This window comes from Crocodylus porosus, unplaced genomic scaffold, assembly GCF_001723895.1.
Source record: "Crocodylus porosus isolate Cpor-Errol unplaced genomic scaffold, CroPor_comp1, whole genome shotgun sequence".
Lineage (NCBI taxonomy): Eukaryota > Metazoa > Chordata > Crocodylia > Crocodylidae > Crocodylus > Crocodylus porosus.
Window position 1 is genome coordinate 117,691,473 of NW_017728886.1, and position 22,922 is coordinate 117,714,394.

Genomic DNA, 22,922 nt, shown 5'->3' on the forward strand with positions numbered 1-22,922 from the left:
CTGGACTTTGGAGGTGCCGTACCCCACGTGGACCGCCAGCTTCCCGGCACGGGTGAACCCCCATATTTTCCATCAAGTCGTGGCAGGCGAGAGCGGTGAAGCGGGACGGTCCACTGAGTACCCCTCCTCTCCAGGGGACATCCGGGGTTCGGGGTCCCACGGTACGTGGTACACCCCAACTCTTACAGTCTTAATGTGGCATCCCTAGATCAGTGCAGTAGATGAGGGTGGTGATCACAACAGCCTTATAAACTGTGGCCTTCATCAACTTCCAAAAATCTCTGTTTTCAAAGAAACGTTGTCAAGAGTTGCTTACCCAATCTACTTTCAATTCAGGGGCCCTGCTGCTCTGCTGCCAGGAGCTCCTGCCTTCATGGCTCCCAGAGCTGGACTGTCTAATCAATTCATGCTCAAGGCTTATATAGCTTCTGCCCATCCCCCTGCTGGTCAGGTGACTCTCTGATCATCCCCTTTCCCATCTGCAAGTTGCTTGACCTCTTAAAGGGATAGTAACACTGTCAAAATGCATCACCTGGATAATACTTTCATATATTTGCATACAGTGTTACTAATTTTTAAAAGAAACATATTTCTAAAATGTTGTACTTGTGTAAAACATGCAACTTTATAAAAATAATGCAAAAGAACCAAGCCCAAAAAAGATTCAAATAGATTATTTAGCTCAAGGGGTTTTTTTATTAAATTTAAAAACCAATGACATTGGTTTATTATTACTTTGGTTGATTATCAGTTTCCCCTGTTTAGAGGGAAAACTTTAATTTTAAATGAAGGCAGAAGCTGAAAGGAAACAAAAAGGTGGGGGAAGGTGGTGCAATAGAGAGTAAAATCTCTTAGAGGAAGGTACAGGGAATTAAGAGATGAAACCATGTGGATGATGAAAGATTCTAGCTAAATAAAATAATCTGACTGCAGTTCCAAGGAGTGAAGGAGGGTTCTTAAGGCTTCCACTACAAAAGGGAAACAGGGATTGATAAGATTCTGTAGTGTACGGCTAGGTATTAAGGTACGATTTTGAGGGTTTATAGAAATTAGATGGTACAAAGTTACTATGTGCATGCTTTTGCAAATGCTTCTGCCAGTATTGCCAGCTTTGAAGATTTTATAAAGGGGATTATGTCAGCTTTCTGTTTTAAATGGAAGTTTCTAGCCTCCACAGTTTGACAGACCATCCTGAAAATATGAACTTTAGTGGCTTAGAAACCAAAAGAGAAATAAAAGAACTTAAAATTAATCATTTTTAGAAATTGACCACATAGTTTAACATTTGGTTTGATAGACAGACAGAGTTTTGTGGGTAAGTGTAACAGAGAGTCTGGGGCTTTCTGTTCCTTTAAGAAAAAAAGCAACCCAGCAAGGCACCACTGCAGGCCAGACAGGACACAGCAGCTGCAGGTCCTGTGCCAACAGCACAATGAGGCCTATTAGCAGGCACTTGCAGGCAGCTCAGGGTAGTCTGCTGATCAGAAGGGGGCAGGGCCCTGGGAGGATATAAGCTTATGGCACAGGCTAGCAAGGTAGTCTAGCCCTACAAGCCACAGGGATAGGAGCTGCTGGCACATGAGGAAGAAGTCACAGAAAAGGCCAAAGAGTTTCTGGAAGGAGAAACAAGCCCTCGTGTCCAAGCCCAAACTGGGGCCAAACCTGCTTTGAAAAAACAGGACTCTGGGCAGAAAAAAAAAAAAAACCAGCGCCCAGTAGTGGGTGAACACCCAGCCCCAGGAAATCCAGGTAGACCCCTTGGAAGCACATGGGGTGAAGGCTGATATGGTGGGGTTTGTGGGCAGTGGGCTCTATTTGTGTGGAGTATAATATAAGGCCATACCACAGGCACACTCCCCTAAGAGGGAAAAGTGCTTCTAGCAGGGATGCAGAGAGACTATTGTAGGGGAAAATAACCTGGGGTGTGGAGCCACCAGGGGAACAGCCATACTTGGGCAAACAGGGGGCAGAAAAATTGCAGAGTTCACCCAAGATCCTGATGGCTATGAGAGGAACCCAGCATCCAGTGCAAGAGCCATGGATGCAGACTGCAAGGAGGTTACCACCATGCCCAGAAATGAGCCAAGAGCCAGTATGGACCAGGGTAGCAGAAATGAACCCTTAACGAGCTCGGGAAGTAAAAGATGGCGGACCAAGATTGAAATGATTCTGAGTGACAGAAGGGTCTTTCTGAGTAACCTCCCCAAGTAGGCAGCTTGGTGGACCATAAAAGACCACTTGAGAAGGAAAACAGGGAGCATTACATTTGTAGAGCTGCACCAAGATTCTGGGAGGAGACCCAGCAGCTGAAGTGTGTCCAGGTGTAAACATGAAGAAACTGCCTGGAAAATAGCAGAGATCATAAGCTATTGGGACCTCAGAGGAAGGACTGTGAAAAGGGGGAGAAACCAGAATGGACAAGGAATCCTTAGGGGCAGTAGAGGTAAAGCTAGGAGGTCCTGGGTCCTCTGGGGCATCAAGAACACACCAGGGATAGCAAGAAAGGTAGTCTGGGGACAGACATTAATAGGGCCCCTGCGTAAAAGATATGGGGGTCTGTTCCCACTAAGCTGCGATGAAAATTAAGGGGAACCAAGCAGAGACTGAGCACCCCATGCCCTCCCTTGCCTATCAGCTGTAAGTAAGCAGCAGGTATACAGAACAGAAAGCCTGGGGCTCTCTGCTCTTTTAAAGAGAGAGGCAGCCCAGTGAGGAACTACTGCAGGCCAGGCAGGGTGCAGCAGCTTCAGGTCACTGTGGCAACAGCACAATGAGGTTACTTAGAAAGCAACTGCCAGCAGCCCTGGGTACTCTGCTGAGAGGCCCACCAAACCTCAAGTTGTATTAGGGTACCAGGGAACCCCAGTGGGGCTCTGCTGGACTGGGACCCACAGAAGGTCTGTAGGCAGCTCCCCTTTTAATCTTATTATTACATCAAGGTGTGGTGGGTGAGATGAAAAGGAAGGCACTCTAGGGGCAGAACAGATCACTGTGGTGAAGCCACCAGGGGACATCACAGCCACCCCTGGGCCCCCAACATGCTACAGTATGTCAAGCTGATCAAAGAGATTTCTGAATCTAGATCCATAATGATTAGAATAGAAACATATTGCACAAGTATTAGTGGAATATCATTAATACTGGAAGATTAATATACTTTTGGACAGCAGTAAAGAAGCATTACAATCCAAATGATCTTTTATTAATATAGTAATAAATCTGCTTGGCAGCTAGGCCCCAGTTAAACTGCCAACTCATACCTGCATTCTGCAAGTGAAATTAAAATTGTATATTACAAATAAAATGGAATTGAATGGGATTTAAAGTTTATATGTATGTGTCTCTAGTTAATAGCATGCCAACAAATACCTGGGAATGTCAGCCCACATCCTTTTTTGCTTTCCTAAAGGATATGCCTGCAAGCATTTTTCATTGTGTCATTTATATGCAGTTTTTATTTAATAAAGGAAATGTAATGGCCTGCTGACCATTTTACTTTTTCCATGTCAAAAAAGATGTATTACTGTAATTAAATCATACTTGTTCAGCCTCAGACTTACCTATATTTTTGAGCTGATCTAAAAGTATGAAAGAAAAAACAGAGCGCCAAAGGACAAATCATAAGTTAATGCCTGTATTCTAATTAACATAATTATACATCAGCTGCACCTCAACTATGTCTTATGTCTGTAAATGAAGTACAGCCATAAATGGAATTTAGCAACTATTTCCCCATCAATATCTGTTTAAACCAGACATTAGCTGCATGTCTTCATATGGCAAAGTGCATAAATGTCACTAGATCTTGCCTCCAAGGAAACCAGGACCATTTGATTACAGTGGTGACATGGATTAAATAATTCATCCCTTCAAAAGGAGTCATAATTTGTCTCAGAGTGAAACGTACTAATTGCCTGACATGTCCAATATTGCTCCTCCTTAAATGAGTGTAGAACTGCTGAGCACAGATTTTGAAGTGTGCTCCTGTGTTGCACATGTAAAAGCACATTTTGTTCCTGTAACTTCAAGATTTGCAAAGAGACAAGCCCCAAATGAAAATATATCCTAGAAATATTGCTCATTTAAGAACAATGCAAAATTATAGACAGAATCCTGTTTCTCCTTATGAGCCTAAATGGCAGTTACACAGCTGCAGAACTATCATCTTTGCCACTTGTACAGAGTTTGCAATTCAGCTCTAATTACACAGGCACCTGTATGCCTACTGAGTACACTCACTAGAGGGCTGTGCTCATGCTAGACATTCATGCATTTACGTGCCCCAAACAACATAAGAACCATTGATTATAGTAGTGAGCAGTTACTTACATTATAGTCCCATTGGATTCAATTAGAATATTTGTAAAACCAAGTGTTCCTTGTTGTGAGCAGAAACACCAGGGAGGTGGGGATGAGAGGGGGGATTGGTGGAAGTTCTGTTACTGCTGTGACCTTGACTTCTAGCACCTGGTCTGGGATAGACATTGCATAAACCAGTTTGACCCAAATCAGTAGGAGTGTGTGAAGTGGGTCATATTTGATTCGCTGATTCAGATCAGTGTCCTCATTCAGTTCAGCCCAATCCAAATCTGAATAGTTGATTCCGATTTGAAAAAAATAAATAAATCAGTAATTCACCCATAGACGCAGCTTTATATGTTTTTTCTATATACCTTGAGGTACCATTCACAGCTCATGAATGCTGAGATGGTGAGGCAGATGGATTGTCCCACAGAAGCATGAGGGAGGCAGAGGCCTGTGTGCTCAGCAGTGGACCCGGAAGTACTTCTGGTCCACTTTTGGGTCCACCACCGAATGTACAGGGAATGTCCCCATTTCCCCCAACTCAGCAATCAGCGGTGGGGGAACCTGGGTGTCCCAGACCCAGGAGGCACCAGTTGCTGTGCCGGGAAGGGTGCCCGTGCACTCCCTGGCAGACCCAGAAGTGCTTCTGATCCACTTCCAGGTCTGCCACTGAGCATGCTGGGGATCCCACCCCCTCCCCCCCATCCCCACCACAGGATGCTCTAGCTGCCCCACCATCTCAGCATTCACGAGCTTGAGGAACGTAAAAAAAAATATAAAGCTGTGTCTATGTCCAAATCGAATCAGGCTTCCAATTCGATTCAGGGAGATTAAATAGGTCTCCTGATTTTATTCAGATTCAGAGATTTGGCAGCCAAATTGGGCCAAATCTCCAAATCAAATCAGCGACTGAAGCTTCACACAGCTTTACAAATCAGTTACATCTGATACTACATTCAACCAGGTTTATCTCAAACCAGTTTCAGTCATTTTCAAACTGGTTTAGGTGAACAGAACAGATGCTCTCTACAGGTTTAAACCAGTTTCTGATCACTTAAACTAGTTTATGTGTAACATCTGTCCCTAGCCCCTAACTTCTACTGCCACTGAGTGGGCTTCTCGGGAGCACCCTGCTCATCCCACCCTACTTACACAACTGGTTGTTAAACCATTCATGGAGTGCATATCTGCATGTGCAGTTAATGCAACTGAATAAACTACAAAGCAAACTCCTATACATGTGCCCAGAACAGCAGCAAATTGTGCCAGGGAAAAGCAGTTTAGGCCAGGGATTCTCCTGCCCTGCTCTGACCACCCTTGCTCCCCTTCCCCCCTGCATCAGTCAGGGGGAGTTAGTTCTAGGCTCCATTTGCAACTGTCTGAGTGCCAGACCCAGGCTGGCAGGAGGGAATCAACTCCAGGCTCTGGCTGGTGGTGGCAGTGTGGGCCAAGGCCCAGGGGGGTAGGGGCAGCCCTGGAATGGCTGCATTGGATGGCTGCATTGGATGGCTGAGTCATGTGGCTAGGTAGCAGGCAGGAGTGCGGCCCTCTACTGGCTAGGCTAACTGGGCACAGTTTACTTCAGAGTCAGCATCTACATGCTCGTTGCTGCACAGTAAATAACTCCACAGTAGGATAGTACTTGTAACTACAAGTACCACCCTGCTACAGAGTTGATTAGTTTCCTGTGGCTTAATAGCACTGCACATGTAGATGCAAGACATTTACTGCAGAGCTAATTAGACAACTCCGCAGTAAATGTCTTGTATAGATGCGCCTAGACTGCATTGTGTTAATCTTGGTTTCTTATCCCCATTACCTGGATCAGCTCCAGGATCCTGCCAGGTAGTAAAGATCTTGTTCATCAGAACTGAGCTAATCAATCCATTCAGTCTCTTAGCCATCTCCCCTCCACCTGCCATTTTTCCTCCTATATAAAATATTTGTTGCCTGCCAGTCCATTCCTTGCATCTGCCAAAGTAGGTTGGTGCATAAAGCAGCTCACAAATGAGGCAGTTAGTTTAAGGTAATGCCTTGCCCTTTCCTCTATTGCAGGGATTCCCAAACTGTGGTATGCATACCGCTGGGGGTACACAGGAGAAATTATGTAATGGCATATTTCATTTTCATTATAAAAAGAATTGGCATTTTAGCAGTTAAAATATAAAACGTATACTGGTAGGGATACACAGGCAGCTAGTAAATCTGGAAGGGGATGCACAATAAGAAAAAGTTTGGGAGTCTAAGCTCTACTGTTACAAGTAAAGGGTTCAATTAGACAGTTGGCTATGAGGAGTACAGTGTCCAGAAATGGAGCTGGTCAAAGAAAAATAAATGTTATGGAAAATAAATGAGATCATCCTTTAACAATTTGAAATATTTTCTTGCATTCATCCCACCTTTCCTTCAACTTCAGATAATGAAAAACTATTTCATTTGCTTCATGTGCCATCCTAGTGTGAATGATAAATACTTGTCCTGTGGTTGTCATCAAGTCCTCTTCTGATAATGGAAAAAAGTTTAATTTATTTTCTGTCCTTTTTTGTTGTTTCTCAGAGCTCGCCTGGGATTCATGGAAATGGTGAAATAGGATACATCATCTACTTACTGTAACGGGGCCCCTACCCCACTACTGAGAAAGAGGAGCAAGCCCGGGGCCTGCTGACCAGCCAAACCCCTGTGAATATACTTGATGGTAGAAGGAACCTGAGTAAGCACTTACTACAGAGCTAGTCATGTTGCAGCAGTGCCAGGGACTATAGTCCTGCACGGCAGCACCACAGAGTCCAGCAGCAGTAAGTCACCCCAAGGCTGAGCCAGCAAGCTGAATCAGGAAACACCCATGGCACCTCAAGAAAGCATGTGACCAGTAGGTGCCAGAGCCAGGGAGATGTATAAACACAGGCCCTAATCCAGGAAGAGCAGTCTGGTCCTGGAGGCTGAAGGGGAAGCAGCCCTGCAGTAAGCTGCCTGCTGATGAGAGATTGACAGAGAAGTTGCTATCCTGGAAACAGGCCAATAAAGGAGTTGAGGGCTGGCAGGGAATAAGACTCAGTTTGAATGGGGATTTCAGATAGCCAGCATACTAGAGAATTAAGTGTTTGCCAGTGTGCTGGTATTTTGGTTTGCATTTTATCTGGTGGTTTGGGTTTGAGACTTAGGAGTTGGCAGAAGTCCTAACAGTGCTTGAGTGGTGTGTGCCTTGAGCAAGAATGGGCTAGAGAACCCCTAGCACCACTTGAGGAGGGGCAGGGTCATATCCAGGAGCCTAGATGGAGACAGAGAAGGCTCAGTGCCTGAGGCAGAGTGGAGACAGCCCTAGTGGGGCGAGACTAGGTCCAGGGGCCCAGAGCTCAAGCAGGATGTAACCCAAGAGGATGAGACTTGGCCTGGGCCCCAAAGGTCAGGTCCAGCATAGTGGGCCTAGGCTATGGAAACCAGCAGGAGAAAAGGGGCTAAGGCCAGGAAGGCCTCACCCCAAACAAGGGTGTAAAGGCCTGAGGTGGCCCAGTATCATTCTGGGGCCAAGTGCCCACCAAATCTACTAATTGGCAACCTCTGCAAAGTATGGGCATAGTGTAAGGGGGAGGTTGGAGCCATGTAATTAGCCTGTAAGGCATAACAGGTGCCCTGAAGGAACTAATTGGCACCTAGAGGAATCAGGATCCAGCCTGGGACCTATTAGGCTATCTCCCTTCTAACAAAACAATTACTTCTAAGGTATGGCAGGAGTGTGGGAAGGGCACCTTAGGGCTATAGCAGCATGAAGGATCAAAGGGCATTTATAGCAAAAAGATTTTCTAAAGGTATGAAGAACTTCTTTTTCTACACCACAGTTATACAAATGTCCTGTGTAAAAGAAGGCTGTAAAATTTGTGGTTTCTTCAGCTCAGATAGGCAAGGCAGGCACTCAGAACTATAATAGTCTTCACATGTTCTTAGGAGAAGTATAACTTCTTGTCTGTTTTCCCTATTTGAGGAATTCATTTGGAAAATGGAACTTTTAAAATTGGCTTGTGACCATGTGACTGCTCCAATTGTCAATGGATATTTCTAATCCATCAATTATACCTACAGGGGGGAAGAAAGAGATAGCAAAGATGCACAGCACATTTTCCTATGAAATGCATGGTTTACACTGAACACATTCAAATCCCCAACATGAAAAATAAGGGATTACATATTATTAATTATTTTGTACAACTAAGTACTAAATTCTGTCCTTCATTGTTTCCATACAATTCCTATTCTAAGAATTAGATTATGTAAGAGCTCACACGTTCCCCTTGTTCTAGATGAACTGCTGCTTATATTCCTTGCTCCACCCTAGCCATCTCTTCTCCACAGGTGTCCCTACTTAACTGACCTGCCAGATCTTGGCTAAGTACAGACATTTTAAAAGCTCCTGGTGGAAAGCACTCTACCACAGTTTACTTACGATACTATAAGTTAAAGTGCATTCCAGCCAAATAGACATGCACTGTTTGGGGAGGGGTGGGGAAAGAGGGGAAGCTCAATACCTGCCTGCTCTGGCCAGGGTCAGTGGGGAAGGGGAAAGGTGTCCCCAGACACCTCCCAGGAGGCTGCTAGAGTGACCCCCCACCAGCTGGGGACTGTCAACAGCAGCTGGGGGAAAAGCCCATTCCCCCTCTAAACCCAGCAAGCTGTGGGGCAGGGGGCCTCACTGCAGGGGGGCTCCCTCACCCAAGTGGAAGCCAGCAGCAGCATCACGAGATCCCTCTGCTGATTTTCACTCTATGGGGGGCAGGGAGGAGGAGGGAGAGCCTCCTGTGCATCCCCCCCAGTTTCCTGTCTTAGATCTTGGAGGGGGCAGGGCTGGGACTGTGCTACAGGGGGGCTTCTTTTCCTCCACCCACCAGAGTTCCCAGCACAGGTAACCTGCACTGCTGCTGCTGACTGCAGCCTGGGGGAAAAGGAGCCTCCCCCAGCTGTGTCTCCAGCTTGCTGAGATCACAGGCTGTTACTGACTTGGGTTAGTAACATCTGAGGGTGCTGGGCCAGCCTGAGAAGGGCAGAGCAGACAAGCTGTCCCTGAGGAGAGTGTGCCATCCTGTGAGGGGCCCCTGGGATGCTGGTGACCTATCTTAAAGAATAATAGATGTGGCACAGATGATCAAAATGGCATTTTAACCTAAAGTCCTTTAGTCTGATAGCACACCCATCAAAGGTTAACTTAGACCATGATCTTCCATTTTTAAAGCACTTTAACAATGTGAGTGTCTGTTCAGTTACAACTTTAAAGTGCTTTCTGTGCATTTTATACACATGTGTAATGTCTATACTTAGCCCTTGATTTTACTCAGTGGGCATGTCTACATGTGTAAATGCTGCTGGATGGGTTTACTCCAGAGCAATTTATCCTGGAATAAAGTCACCCTGGGCAGGCATCTACATGTTCACCCATTTGAGAGCAGATTTGCTGCTCCTGGCAGCAGTCTGCTCCTACATAAGGCTGATTTCCAGTACAATCAATTTTCTTCATATTGGTGCCAATCCAATATAGGACTGATGTATTGGTGCACCTCTACTTTTCCCTCACCACAAAGGAAATTAGAGGAACAGGTGGGGGTGGGGGGAGGTGCGGAAATGGGATCCAATTCAGGGATTTGTTCTCCTCAACTGAATACACTTCATTTCTCTTGGAGTTCCACTTTAATTTTTAATTTTTAAATTTGTTAATTTTTTATTCAGAATACTTTCACTAAGATACATACTGTAAGAGAAATTATTCAACTAAAAATAAATATCACCCTGAACCATGAACAATAGGGATAATATTTAGTTTAAAACATATATTTTATCCTCATCTGCTACCTTTCATATGGATTGCTTGCTCTCTAACATGGTAATTTCTGTAGCTTCATATACATTTGGACAGGGTCTATCACTGTCAGTACTACTGGAATGTGAACAATGTGTGTTTTCACATGTGTGTACACTATGTACATAGATCAGCTTATTATTGTAGGCAGATATACATACACAGTGTATATACATACATATGCATATTATTCTATAGATAGACAGGTAGATAGATAAAGCAATACTATACAATACAATGAAATGAATGGGACAGGCATTCTGGCATTGCTATGTAAAACAATAGTACACTCTCACTTAGAAAATATTAGTTTTACTCTTGTCACCCGCCTTCCTCTCTTCCCACCACCCAAAGAAAAGATATATTAGTCTAGAGCCATAAACCAAGAGGCATGAAACGAGTGTGGTTGTTCCATCTGAGAGGAGACTGAAAATATTAGCATTGTTTAGCTGCAGGAGTAGAATTATAAGGTGAGACATGATCAAAATATATTACATAATGAATGTGGTAGGGAATGTAAATATGGTGCTGTATTTACCCTCTCTCATAATGGAAGAAAAGGAGGAGAGAACCAACCAAATCAAAAGGCAAACACACTTAAAAAAAATGTGCGAGTCTATAGCGAGGCAGGCAGAAAGCCAAGATCAACTTAACCTCAAAACAGCATTGTGTGGTATTCTAAATGATCCTCAGAAATATTTTAAGACAGAGTTACCATATTGCTGCAGGATATTCACAGCACAGAAAGAACATTTTTTAAAATGTTGCAACAATAGAGTGATAATAATAAACCAATTCATTAAATGAATAAGTTGTCTTCAGGCAGTTCAGCTCATCTACATTTTAATCTTCAACTTTGTAGTTCTAAGACCAACACATTAACAACGTAAACAGTTTTAGTAACTAAGAATTCTACATTAAAAGATAATGTCAGAATATTTAATTGACTAAATAAAAGCAGTAAGAAACAAAAGGTAGAGCAAGTAAATTAAAAGATATCTACTTCATTTTGGTTACATAGAAAAAACAGACTATCTGCTGACCTGAAGAGTCCTGGTAACAAACACCCTGCTGTTTTATAGCACTCTGAATAAGTAAATCTCAAAGCACTTTATAAAGGACAGCATTGTCATTATCCCTATTTGTATTTTAAGAACTGAGGAATGGAGGAATGAAATGATTTACAAAGGACACCCAGGAGGCCAATGTCAGAGCCTACTATGAAAGATAAGTTTCTCAAATCCCAGTCTAGGACTCAGGCCCTTAAGCCATGCTGCTTTCTGAAGCACTCTACAGGTACAATTCAGAAATTAACAGCACATTCTGTAGGAAGATACAAGTAGATGTAGAAGTTTTAACTCTTGGGATATTTGGTGGTTCAACCCATCAAATTATGAATCCTGACACTTTCTGTTGCCCACAGAGAGCCTGGTAGCAGTGATCCAAGTCATTTTCACTGCATAGATTACAAAGATGCTTTCTACTCAATGAAAGGTAACCTTTACATAGAAGTCTATAGGGAGACATGTAAAGATGATCCACAGGGAGATCAAATGACTGTAGTTTATCATTAACTATATAGTTTACCTTCATCTAGAAGTATTGTACTGTGAGACACAGAGTGATATTCTAGAGGCTGAACATACTTCACAGTTACGGTAAGAGAAATGATCTTGCTCAGACAGGTTAGCCAAAGAAAGGCAAATCATTTATTCCTCAGGGGTACATAGAAGCTACTTCGAATCCTACAGGCATTTTGTGATGCACATAATTGCAGGAAATTCTCTGTAATTATGAATGCCTTCATTATGGAAAATAGGTAACCTCTTTGACAGTGATTATTTAGGACTGGATCCCAAAAGTTATTTAAGGCATGTATCTCATATAGGGGCCTAAACTCCCATTGTCTAGCCCTTAGTGTTTAAGGAGCTTGTACAAGCTCTATGTTATTCACTGACCAGATCCAACTGACTCTGAGCAACAAGCAGTGCAGATATTGTGTTGGAAAGTGTATGATGTAATGTTAATAATGTGTTTGTTGGACTGTCAAATGACCATAATGGCTACAGGACAGTTTTTTGTAGAAGTAATGTGATTAGGCCTGTACGGAGCAGCTAATATTCGCTTCAGATTTGGATTCGGTCGATTCGGGGGCAGTGATTTGATTCAGTGATTCATATCACTGTCCCAAATCTATTCAACTGAATTTGATTCAGAGAGTCAGCCACCACTGAATCAGCTGAATCTCCAAATCAAACAGGCCCCATCCCCTCCCCTCACTCTCCCAGCCCCATCAATGGCTGCCCCACCTGGCCCCAGCACAAAAAAAAAAAAAAGAAAAGCCCTGCACTCACCGGCTCCTGCCAAGTGTGGGGGCAACCCACTGCCCCCCACTGTGTGAGGGGGCTCTTCCATGAGCCCCCAGAAGCCCTGATGTCCACTGCAGCAGCCAGTGAGTGTGGGGCTTTTTTAAGTGCCAAGACACTGGGGCCAGGCAGAGCAGCCATCGTGGGGCTGGGAAAGCAGGTGGGGGTCAGGGGGCACTCGGGGATGCTGGAGGATCTGGCAGGGGATGGGGCCTGGCAGGGGTCCCCCCCATGGTCCCCTCCCCCCTCTTTCAGCCCCTTCCCCCCTACTTATGGGCATGGATTCCAGGTCTAGCTCCCTGTGGTGGCAAGTGGGGACTGTCCGAATCAATTCAGAGGTTTCAAACTGATTCAGGCCTTTTTATTTGTCTGCCAATTTGATTTGGATTCAGAGATTCAGCTGCTTAAAAATCGGGTCAAATCTCCTCCGAATCGAATCAGCAACAGATACTTTCCACAGCCCTTATACATACACACACGCATACCAAAAAAAAAAAACCAAACCCACAACCAACCCAACAACAACAACAAAAGCTGACACTGTTTGGAAAGCTCTATCCTTGAAGACAGTCACCATTACCATAGTTTCTCCACAGTTACTCTAAAGTTACTTATCAGCTCCCTCCTCTGCTTGCAAACTAAGCTAAAAATTGAATTTAAAAAAAAGTGTAGTCTCAAAATGTTAAAGCCTCTGAATTTTACAGAAAATGTCCAAAACTGTTTTTGTCCATAGGTTTTTACAGTTTTAGAGATGACATTTTGAAACTTGATTTCCTGTCTCACTCAAATGAAATGGCATTGAACCCTGTAGCATTTGGAAGACTGATAGTTAATTTTTTCTCCCGGAGAGAAACTTTCCATATTTCTGTATCAGTGGCACTAGTTGGAGGAGGTAGGGAGGCAGGTGGGAAATCATCTCTGGGAGCCTGGAGTCAGAGAAAACGTTGTGTGTGAATCCTTCTGACATGGGTCATAAATGATAAAACTTGGAGAGTAGCTTCATGAGCCTGATTTGGAAACCAAGGTTAGTCCTATAGGATGCTTGTAGATATGCAGGATGTCTGCTCTGATGTGCTGTAATTACAGTACATTGAAGCAGACTTGATTGGAGTGTACTAATTAGCACACTCCAGCAGCCTCCATGTCACATGTATTCAGTGTCCCCACACTTCAAAATGGCAGTGGGCTCATTAAATGGGCTTTAGTTAAAGCACCCCATGCCATTTGAAGAATGATTTACTGAATACATGAGATGCTGTGGGCACTTTAATTAGGGTGGCTCCTAATTAAAGCAACCCTCCCCATCCCTGGCACATGTGTAAAGACACCCATACAGAACAGGCCAGCTGATCTGATGTCTTCATGTCTTTATGCCACCTCATGTTCTTCAGTGGTCCAGGCTTTTGAACAGTATGGCTGCAGTGGAACCATTTTAGCAGGGCTTCCTCATCCAATGGCTGCTCTCTTAAAAAACAGTCTTTACCTCTGTAAGAAAATTAACAAAGCCTAAGGCTATGCTCTCTATTTGTGCTGATATCCACTGGGTTGATAAGAAGCCATGGGAATCACCTATAGTCTTACCCAGGCCTGCTCTTCCTACTCCCTCCAAACTTCCCCCACATTTGATTGCTGGACCAGACAAAAAGCCATCCAGGAAGTAAAAAGGAAAGAAGAAAAAATTCTGTAGTACACTGGACAATTATTTCCTATAGAAAAAGTAATATCCACATGTCCATTCTGCTTATGGATGAGAGGCAAAACAAAGCCAGCATCTAAAAATCATCTTATAACTTATGAGATTCTTCCAGGAGGAAGTGTCATATACAAACTTATTTCACACACCTATTCCATTACTATAACAGAACAACATTAAGTCACTGTGCTTACATACCATTGCATCTCAGTATTTTTAAAAGAAAAATAGAGATGAGAATGAAAACAAATGAAGCAGCAGTCAAGTCAGAATACCAATTAACTTTTTAATTATAATGACTGAGCTATAATTTGTCCAAGTTTTCCAGCAGAAAATAACACATGCCAACTCAATGTGCTGCAGAGGAGCTGCCTTGGGCACAAGGGTGCTTCAGCGTGGGGGTACCAGGAGGCAACCCCTGCACTTCAGCACCCTGGTGCCCCACCCAGCAAGGGCACCATTTCCACGTGTTGTGCTATGGAGTAAAAAAAAACTCTGCAGACGGATAGTACTTGTAAATGTAAGTATTATCCTGCTGCAGAGTAAATTTACTCCAAGCAAACAAGGGTGCATGTGTAAACACACAATGTTTATTGGAGAGCAAATAAGTCTACTGCGCAGTAAACATCTCATGTAGTTGTACCCTTTGTCACTCAAAGCTAGCTGGTACAGGTGGCAGAAATCCCCTATCTGGGTTTGCCATTATGATAATCTCTTATTGTTTAAACTGAAAATGGAACAGCATACAGCATCCATGATTACTGGCTTGTTTTTTGAAAAACTCTTACCAGGAGTTTGGCCCACTTCATCATGAAAATTGCATGAGTCTTGGGAAAAAAAACTGATAAGACAAAAACCCTGGCTGTTTCTACTGCACAAAATACAGTGAAAGAGAATGCTTTGGGGATTCCTTCTTAACTAGCTGTAACAAACTAGAACATTATTGCTTATTTTCATTCTTGACTTTCCAAGTGGCCTAAAAGAATGCATTTGTTCATTATCATCTGCTGTTAATAGGATATCACTGCTTCATTTTCTTATATGTATATACTGCATCTGTAATACTCTCTGTTCTGAGAACCTCCTTCCAGAAAACACTGCAGGATTTGGAAACATTGAAACACTGGTCAAAATGGAATGCTTCCATTTTGCACAGCCCTACCAGCCATGCATTTGTCTAACTCGCTCTTATGAAAAGTCCAAGGATGTAAATTTCACCACTTCTCTAAATGTCTGTTCCAATGCTTAACCATGATCATAGTGAGAAAATTTCTTCCTAATATCCAACCTACATTTCCCTTTCTCTAATCTGAGATCATTATTCCTAGTCCTGTTTCCTATATCCATCCTCTTTATAATTTCCCTCGTTATCAAATCTCTTTGTTATCAATATCAAGTCTTCTCTTCTCCAGACTAAATAATCTTAATTCTTTCCAACATTCCTCATGTTGTATTTGTCACTCTTTGCTGGACTCTTTCTAATCTGTCCACATCTTTCTTGAAGAGTGAGGCCCAAAACTGGACACAGTACTCCACATGTGCCCAGGTAAGGAAGAATCACTTCCCTTGATATGTAAGTGATATTCCTGTTAATACAATCCAGTATGCTCTTGACTTTTTTTTTGCAGTGAGGACACTGTCGGCTGATATTCAGGGTATAATCCACTGTAAAACCCAGGTCCTTCATTACAATATTGAAGCCTAGCCAATCATTCCCCAGTCTTTATCTATGCATGCAATTATTCTGCCCTACGTATAGGACACCACACCTGTCCTTGTTTCATCTGATTGATTTTGGACAGTTTCTCCAATCTGTCCAGGTTAATCTGGATTTTAGCCCTACCCTGGCCTACATGAATGTATAAAACATGTATATTTCATTTTATTAAAATCTTCTCTTAAAAGGAGAGTGTCACAATGCAGACACCCCTGGGATGGCCATGATGTCCCTAGGGCACTGTGACCATGCAAGCTCCGCCCTATGGGCGCCTACTAATTTTTCTGCCACGTCTTGTTATGAATGATGGATTGGCAGGCTGCCCTTGAGTCACTGCTCATTCACAGTCCTGACAGTCTCCCCTAAACTCTGTCCATTGCTGGACGCTTTTATTGGACCCCACACTCAGGAAGTGTCTTATGATACACCCCCAGCCTTATGGGCTAGATGCGTAACTCCAAAACCACCCCTTTTATCATGCCCCATGCTTCGCAGATGTTATGTAAAACATTGCCTCCTTTTGTTGAGGCCTCAGCTGAGTCCAGCCTCAGTAGCTATGCCCTCTCTGGCACTGGGGTCTGCTCACCCCCTGCCACGGCACCCTCTGGTGCTGGGGTTCCCACACTGTAGTGGGCCTCCAATGAGGCTTCCTCCTTTCCCAATAGCCTTAGCCCAATCCAGCAGTTTACAAACAGAAATCAAAATATGAGCCACTGGTCTATAACATAATGCAAGCAGTTCAGGGTGTGATCTGTCCCTTAAAAGTGTTAAACCTCCCCCCTAAATGCCTCACAGTCCAGGACCTCTGGTGAGCTCCTGGAGCATCTTAATACTACCAGAAGTAGAACAGGCAGTCAAGCATCTCCACTTAGTTTCCTCTAAGACAGCTCCTTCCCCCCTGGCTGCTGACAGAGAACTGCCCTCTAGACCCAGCCCTGGGGTTTATATGTGCCCAAGGCCCTGCCTCTTCCGGTCAGCTGACTGCCTGAAGGTGCTGACTAATTTCCTCATTCCTGCTGCCACAGTAACCTGAAGCTGTGGGATTCCTGCCTGACTGCTAAGGCCCTCTCCCTAGGCAGTGTCTGCTCTCAAAGGAGCAGGCACCTTGGTGCCCTGCAACAGAGAGCAATCGAATGCTTCAGAAACTACAGTGATTACAAAAAATTCTGGACACAGTATTAAAAAATAGGAATCCATAGTGATGTGCCCACAAAGGTGTTAGATTTTCAAAAGTTCTGAGCACCCAGCATCTACTGGAATTCATAGGACTAGAATTGAATTAAGGTGTCTTGTCCCATATTTCTCCTAAAATGAATCTTATCTGATATCTGCTATCAGTAAACAGATGTCTATGTATATATACAAGCAAGTTCAGGAATAGAACTAAGTAATACATATATAAAGTATATAAGTATGTAATGCATATATATAAATTATATAATCAAAGATGGCTATTGCTGTTTGACAGCTGTAAGAAGACTGTGTCCCCATAGAAGATATTTATTTCATAGCCATTTCTATAATGGATTTTGTTTGAACAGGAACCATCTGGCTAATATTCCCATGATTCATTTTCCTTTAAACCTAAGTGTTTGGAAGACATGGGAAAAAAAACAGTATCTAAAGATATCACCACTAAGATAAGAAATTGTTATCCTTCTCTCCTGCTATATCTGCAAACACCTACTGGTCAACACACTCAAACCTTCTGAGATATAACAGCATGTGTGCATTATCCCTCACCTCAACAAAATGATGGAATCTTTCTGTAAAAGTGTACAATTCTAGGTGAGAGACCATATGGGAGTTCAAACCTATATCAGGGCTTCTGCAGCAAAATACTCCAAACTTCAGTTTTAATAGCACATAACTTTCATTGGGGATCACAATACCATGAGAAAATTTCCATACAATTCTTGTCACTTTGGTATGATATGCTTGCTTAAATCCAGTAGGTTAGAAAAGTCATGCAAAAATTCTCACATCGAGATTAATTCTACCTCAAAGTTTACAGAGGACATTAAATCACTCTTGATTCCTCACAGAGAGTCTTCTATCAAAAGTGCTATGCGCTAGAGAACTGGAAAATGAAAACGAAGTAAAAACTGTCTTTTTCTATCCATTTAAGTATATCCATGTCAGAAGAAAACAAATGTTTGATTCTGAATGTAAAGATGAACCTGTCATTGATACAGACATTGCTATTTTCCCCCTCAAGGCTGGCTATTCTATTAATATACTCGATTACTCAGTGAATATCATGTACTCAGAAAGACAGTATCAAGGCTTTGAAGGTCTCCAATGACAATAAAATGTATTTGACAGGGACACCAAGACTACGTATCTGAAGTGACAGCCAGGTTTTCCATTGATGAGGCCTATATATAGCCAAGGGGATAGGTGGAGGCATTTGTATTTTGTCTGAGGCAAATTTTCCTGAAATTGGTAGAAAGACCAATTCAATGGAAACAGATTCTATGAGGTATGGTCCCTGGCAGCAGAAAAATCTTTGTGGGTACTGTAGTCATTAAAACTATACATGAACAAACCCCAATTCCGAGGGAAACGGAAAACCCATTTTCCATGATTTGGAACAAGTACTTGACCTCATGTCTCTAGGTTCTTTGAGTACCTTGGATCCAAGTTATTGGATATTCTGCAATCAATCTCTCTCAATCTCTCCTGTTTAAGCTATTTCACACAGCATGGCCCAGAAAAAAGTAAGACTGGGTGCATCTACACATGCAATTAGCATGTAGCAATAAACTCTGGTGCAGTTTATTACTCCCAGGCACAGCATTTACAAGTGCACCCAGGACCACAGCTCATTGAGCCAGGGCAGAGCATCCCAAGCTAGCTGGGGATCTGAGGGAGTCAGCCTGCCAGCCCGGGGCTTCTCCACCCCAGCTCAACATGCTGTAGAGGAGCTGGCTGGGGCATGAGGGTGCTATAGTGCAGAGCTACCTGGCAGGCAGCCCCTGCACTGTAGCACCCTCATGCCCCAGCCAGCCCCAGTCACCATCTATACATGCATTTTGGTGCAAAGAACTACTCCACTGTAAGATAGTACTGTCTGGGACAAGTACTATCCTACAGTAGAGTTAGTTAATTTACTGCGCCCTAATACCAGCGCACATGTAGATGGTGACACTTTACTACAGAGCTAATTAGTCAGATCCAGAGGACAGGACATTTGTAGATGCACCCACTGACTCAATAGCTCAGTTCTATGGTCACACTCCTGTTATGTGGGGGAATAAGGCTATAAATCCCTGTTACAGATCAGGCAGGAGGGATGTGTGTAGTTTAGATTGGACCCTGCAGACACAATATGAAGGAGAACATCCAGCTTATGCATCCCACAATGAAATTTTGCTCTGGGTATCTCAGCAGCCACAAACCTTGGATAGTTTTATTCATACTCACCTTCATGCCTAAGACAGAACATGAAAAGGAATACAGTACATTTCCTCTATTTCCATCAAGAACAAGGCTATAGTGTTACGAAGGTGAGGATCCACATTTCTAGGCCTATGCAACAGATTGTAATGACTGGAAACACCTAACTCTTCACCTAAACATGGCTTTATTTGTGTATTTTCTCCTGCCTCAGCTTTCGTAGCATTTTTGCTCTATTTGATTATTTTCAAATGTGATCCAGCTTGGTCAAATTTTCTATCAACACATTTCTGTGCATCTCTTTCCTGGGATCCTTCTTTTGCAGTTCCTGCAGCCTACTCCCAATGGCAACCTCAGGTCTGCCTGCCAATAAAAGGAACTTTGACAGGAAAATCCTGGAGATAAGATCAACCAGAGATGGAAGCTGTGCAGCAGGAAGTTACTGCAAAATTGTCTGTGCTGAGAAGCATGTAGGAGTCACCATATCTCAAAACAAATAAAAGTAATTTTAAAAAGCATCTTTGGCCTTACAAAGGACGAGACCAGGACAGTATAAGGAAAAATAGGCAGAGTCATTATATCCTCCTGCAACCTCTTCTATCAGGATTCATAAGGATTCTATAAAGGAAGTTAAAGCTGAAGTCTTCCAGGAGAGAACTTGGGCAATATGCCTTTAGATCCCATTCGGCATTAGATCCCAACCCAAAAGATCTTCTTATTTATCTGTAAATAACCATGAACGGTAACAACACTAATTAAAAATAAATACATAGCAATGAAATGCAAGTGGATTAATCACATAATGTCATTCTAACATCTCAAAGTCTCATTTCCCTTTCATCCCATACACACATTGACCTTATTCATTAATAGTTTGGTTTGGGGAGCGGGGAAGGGGAGACAAGGGGGAAGGAGGTAAGGAGGAGGTGATAATCTCTTTTCAACTTTTCTCCTATTAGAGGGAATGTTTACATGTAAAGGGTCCCACAGATACAAGTTATAGTGAGACGTTTATGGTACAATTGAAAACATGTAAGGGAAAGACGCATTGGATAAGTTGTTCCTTCTCCAAAGAATGCATTTTCTTACACTGAGCAAATATTTTCGCCAAACATAAACCAACTGCCTGTACCCACCCTCGCACACAGAAATGTAATGAATTTTTCCCTTTCCCAATTGCCTTCTTCTCTGATGAACAGAACTATTACCTCTGGAAAAAGGATAGAGATTTGTTGAAATATGTCCTTGAGGTAATAAATGTCATCCTCTCTGAAAAGTAATCTTACCTCAGGATAACTAAATCTTTTTTCCACTTATCAAATATCAGAAAGATAACTAGCCCCACTCTCTATTTAAATTCCTCCACAGAAATTGAATTCTCACTTCACAAGTAATGATTGTTGCTTTTTTTTTTTTTTTCAAAATAGTAAGCACTGTTCAGGTTTAAACAAAAGCATCTTGGAAAGTGCTGGATAAGCCAGTCTATAAACATGATGGTTTCAGCCAGGGGTGTCCACATTTCAGGGTAAATATGAATCAAAATTCAGTTGTGGTGGAGGAAGGAGGGGAGTCAGTGAGTGGAGCTACAAACTCTGTAGGAAAGGTATAGTCATTGTATAGGGCCTGTATCATGATTACACAGAAACTCTAGTGATTGTGGAGCCTAACTTTATCATCTTATTCTGGGTGTATTCTGTGGCCCATATGTGGCCCTATGCAGTATCCAGCTGTATAGCAGGGACTTAATTAATCAATTAAGCGATATATATATATATATATAAACTCATAGAATAGATACACCTACCTCTTTTGTCAGGTTACTTCAGGTATTTAAAATTTAATTTATGCTGTCATGGGACAATAAATCTTTTCTTGCTGTTTTGCATGAATTTCCATTATCTCAAACAACATAGTGACCTCATCTTTGTAGTTTCACTTAGCTCCTGTGGTGATATCAGCAATGCAAAATTTCTTTTAATAAGGTTTGGGAAAACTGTAATGAATAAGAGGAGTTCTCTACAATGCTGCTTGTCTAAGTACTATAATACAATGGGAAGTAGAATAAAAGTCTGAAATATACCGTCTCATTTGATTTCTTCCATTAAATATTTTGGGGGTATTAGTATGAGTACTGCTAGATTCTGATTCAATTATATGTTTCCATTTTTGTGGACTTTAGCTCAAGATGTCCTTTGGTAAGCAGAACAACAGTTCAATGATAGATTTAAAAGCTCATACTTTTTATAGCATACACTGAGTGATATGACAGACTGATATATATCTTAGATAGCAAGTTTTGAAAGTACACTAGTATCTATGGAACACTCATTTAATCAAGACTTCCCATGTAGTAAGAGAAAATACATTGAGCTTAATTTCCCTTTCTCTTATGTTGGTGTCACTGGGCATAACCCTGGGTAACTCAGAGGGATGGAAGACCACGAGTGTCGAGGAAGTCCTTCTGCTCCAGACTCAGAAGAGCCAAAACCCCGCCTTGCCCAACCTTTGTAACCCTTTCTTTGGCGCCTGCAATCTCCTGTCCTTCTGGAAAGCAAGCGAGCTAAAACTTATCTGTGGAATGCAAGGGCACCGCTCGGAGAGAGAAAGGAGGAGGGAAAGGGGAGAAAGAGGAGGCCAGCTGATGGAAAATCACTGACAGTGAAACTGACCGGGGTATAAAGATCCCGCTGTTGCAGGGTTAGGTGCGCAGGATTTGAGACCATACAGTCTCCCTGTGCCTTTTACTTGAGCTCAAATAAACTCTGTCTGCTTCTCTCTCAGTGTGTTTATTTGGCGCGACGCACAGCGGGCAACGAACCCAATTGTTGCCTCCCTCGGGCACCTTGTGCCGGCAACACTTACATTATGTAAATCCTGTGAAGCATGGACTTACGCAGTATAAAATGAAAGGGAAAAAATCAGGCTCATTGTCGCAAACTGAGGACTATAAATGTTGAGGACTCAAAAATAGATGAATTTTTAACAGAAAGTTACTTCCATTAAATTCTATCTTAAACCAGGTTGCATTAAGAGTTTTATACCTGTAAAATGTAACTTGCTGAGGAGGGTCTTTTTAGGTGTGCTGTTATTTCAGAAGGCAAGGAAAGAGCTTCTAGGGAATAGGAAGAATCATCTCTGAGGGCAGCCAGTTCAGATGAGTAAGTGAGAGGCATTGTGCATGAAGCTTTCAATATGTTCCTTTCCCTTGTCATATCTCCACCACAACTGGGTTGGCCAGTGCTGTGGAGGAGCTTATCCAGCTCCTGAATGAGTCTGGGACTTGGCAAAGAACTAGCTGAGTTTCAATCTGGAGGAAATAGAAGACAATTTAAAGGAGAAGCCACCAGAACTACTGACAGGTTATGCAGAGATGCTTAACTAAAGGGATTTGCCAGCGGTTTTCACTGCCAGCCTTTTACTACTCCTGTTTGATGCTATATTGCCCTCTTATTTAAAAATAGGGTGACTTTTGACAGGATGTTCTCTGCAAGTATTTTCTGTTTCCTCTGTTCACAGGAGAGCACAGATTTGTGGACTACCCATGTAAGGTGCAAATCTTACCAATTTTTATCAGGCTCTTCTGAGAAAGGATGGTGTTGC

General features: G+C 42.7%; 1 long non-coding RNA gene across 1 annotated transcript in view; it reads left to right on the plus strand.

The window, feature by feature from the left end:
- Positions 1-15,423, plus strand: part of LOC109324084 — a 19,077-nt gene extending 3,654 nt beyond the window's left edge. Inside the window, exons 2-3 of the long non-coding RNA XR_002104848.1 lie at positions 4,516-4,519; positions 15,411-15,423. This is a non-coding gene — a long non-coding RNA (uncharacterized LOC109324084). The remainder of the gene's footprint in view (positions 1-4,515; positions 4,520-15,410) is intronic.
- Positions 15,424-22,922: the final 7,499 nt, after the last annotated feature.